Below are 2,572 nucleotides of genomic sequence, written 5' to 3'. Positions count from 1 at the left end.
CTACCTAAGCAAATTTACAATGTTTATAAATAAGTCACAGGCTAATGTTGAATTGCTTTTAACATGAATTCACTCTAGAGCAACAAAGACCAAAATACCATTGAAGCTAATTAATATAATACAAAGTTAAGTTTTAGACTTACAGATGACAAACAATACCAACATGAGACATTGGAGAAGGTAACCTAACCCAATAAATCTACAGCAGTTTTGATAAAAGCCACTGGAGTACAATACACAGCTAAGGTGCAACACGCAAGGGTCAGTTCCCTGATGCCACAGGTCTTGATGCAGTGATTTCCTAAGTGGATGGTCTACACAGGATGCAGGATATCCTCACCCCTGAACAAGTCTAGCTTCTTTCTTTGGGTTAACGGTCTGCAAGTACCTGTCAGCTCAAGCCTCTTGGTGCTTGCCTCTACCTTGGGAGAAGACAGCAAGTGGGCAGGCTAGGTTGGGGCTGTAAGCCCCCTGCTGTCTGCCATCACACCCAAAGCTGAGTATCTTCCCAGTTTAAGCCAATGGTGGCTGAAATCCTTGGACGGATATTTCCGTCTGGACATAATATGTTGCCCTGGTAAGCACCATGGGTCTCCTAGACCAAGAACAAGATGCTCTTTGTGGCCACTGGAGCTGGGACCTAGGCACTACCCACTACCGCTTGGCATCTGCCTGAAAACCTCACTGGTCACTGGATAAATGAGGTCCTCTTAAGGGCTGGACTAATTCTGGCAACTAGCCAGAATTTATCACTTTGCCCATGCAAGGTCAGTGAGAAGTCACCTCAGCAGCTGCTCCACAGGCCCTCAAATGACTGGTTTTGGTGGCCACCTCCCAAGTCATCTGTCCTGGCCTCCTTCCAGTGCCATTGTAACACACAGCAGGTCAATGGCTGCAGCTAAGCTCAGGGGATTCCCTCTTTCCTCTGACAGCATTGTGAGGGAGGTGGGGACCAGTCATAGATGTCAGAGAGCCACAGCTGCACCTCCTGCTTGTACAGGTAAGCCTCTTGTGTCAGTGTGTCATGCTTCTCCAGCATGTTCTCTAGGCTTTGCTTATGTGTCACCAGGTACTGGTTGTTACAGCCACAATACTTGTACTTGCTGTGGTAGCCTGGGTTGTGCTCATACTATATGTTCACAGACACCAGCCAGGCACCTGGGAACACCTAGATACTGTGTCACATGCACAAGTGTGACTGAGATGCAGGTAATGCATCAGGTTGCTTGAGAATACAGAGCCACCCCCCAGCACGTATGGTAGCTAGTAGTTGCAGAGCAGCCAGGTGGCCTCACTCTAACACCCCTAGACTTTACATGGATTTGGCCTGAAAAGCAGCCTCGGTAGAGGTGGCTGCAATGCACAGGGTCACACATGTGCAGCTTGGCCAGCAGCCGGTCCAGCTGCAGGAACAAGTCCACATTGAGCACAGGCTTGAAGGCCATGTGCTTGGCCAGCTTGCCAGTACCTTCGCTGTGAGGTTCTTGTACGCATTGTGCATTGTGGGAAGCAGCAGCAGGTCACCATGCTGTGCCTGCTCATGCCCTAGGGCATATAGTTTCCCAGCACCCAGGCTGCCTGTGCCCACCATGAAGCATGCCTACTGGTGCCTACCAGTGCCATCTGGTCCCACCACGCAGGCCACAGCAGCTTCATGATGCACATGTGGGAAGCACCCAAGGCCCTAAGGCCAGTGGGAGGGCCATGTCCACTGGATGTGGAAGCAGAGGGCCAGGGAAAAGCTAGTATATAGGAGTTCTAAAAATCAGCCCTACTCACCCTTCACCCCCATTTCCAAATGCTTGTTGTTTCACATTTAGATTAGTTATTTGGATCAGTTCCGTACATTCCATATTTTTTGTTGTATGGAGCCAACAAAATCTTTGATAAGCGTCATAGTCAGCTAGTGACTGGTAGAAACTTTCTTAAATGCCTTAAAGCAAAAAAATCTTCCACCATTTGCAAAGAGGCTCTGTGTATATATGTTGCAGTATGCTTTCAGTGTTCTAATAGTTTATAGTTCTTTCTTAGCTTTCATTTCCTGCTTGTGCAATAACTCAGAGTCTCCATAGGGGAAAGATTAAGGTCTTTTAAAGGATCTTCTTGAGTGCCCATCTATCCTTGCCCATGATTTCTACCATCTAGATCTCTAGGAATAGGGTGTAACCTTTCAAAGCCATTTGTGAACATTTATTCCCTTGATCTTCCCATGTAATTTTCTTGGCCATCTTTCTTTGCCCTAACTAGTTTTTCTGCCTGAGGCAGCTGAAATTTTATACAATTGCTATTATTTGGTTTTGAGTAACAACCAGATGTTTCCTCACTGTGTGAACTCTGAGTCAGTTGAAAGCCCTGTGAATGGGCATTTCCAGGAGCTTCCAGTCAGGTCAAATAGTGACAGTTCTCTGGCAGTGGGCTTTTTTGGAAGCTTCCCAACCCATTGTCCCTTCAGTAACTACTATGCTGCCAGGGTTTTGTTTTGTTTTGTTTCATTTTTAGCTACTCTTGCTCTCAGGCCTCTCGTTTTTTTTTTTTTTTTTTTAAGATTTTTTTTTTATTTATTTATTTGACA

General features: G+C 46.2%; 1 pseudogene; it reads right to left on the bottom strand.

Moving 5' to 3' along the window:
- Positions 1-904: 904 nt before the first annotated feature.
- On the bottom strand, positions 905-1,591 carry LOC111142946 (annotated as a pseudogene).
- Positions 1,592-2,572: the final 981 nt, after the last annotated feature.

Source organism: Enhydra lutris, unplaced genomic scaffold, assembly GCF_002288905.1.
Source record: "Enhydra lutris kenyoni isolate GAN:26980312 unplaced genomic scaffold, ASM228890v2 scaffoldscaffold9, whole genome shotgun sequence".
NCBI lineage: Eukaryota > Metazoa > Chordata > Mammalia > Carnivora > Mustelidae > Enhydra > Enhydra lutris.
This window is presented reverse-complemented; position numbering and strand designations above follow the sequence as displayed.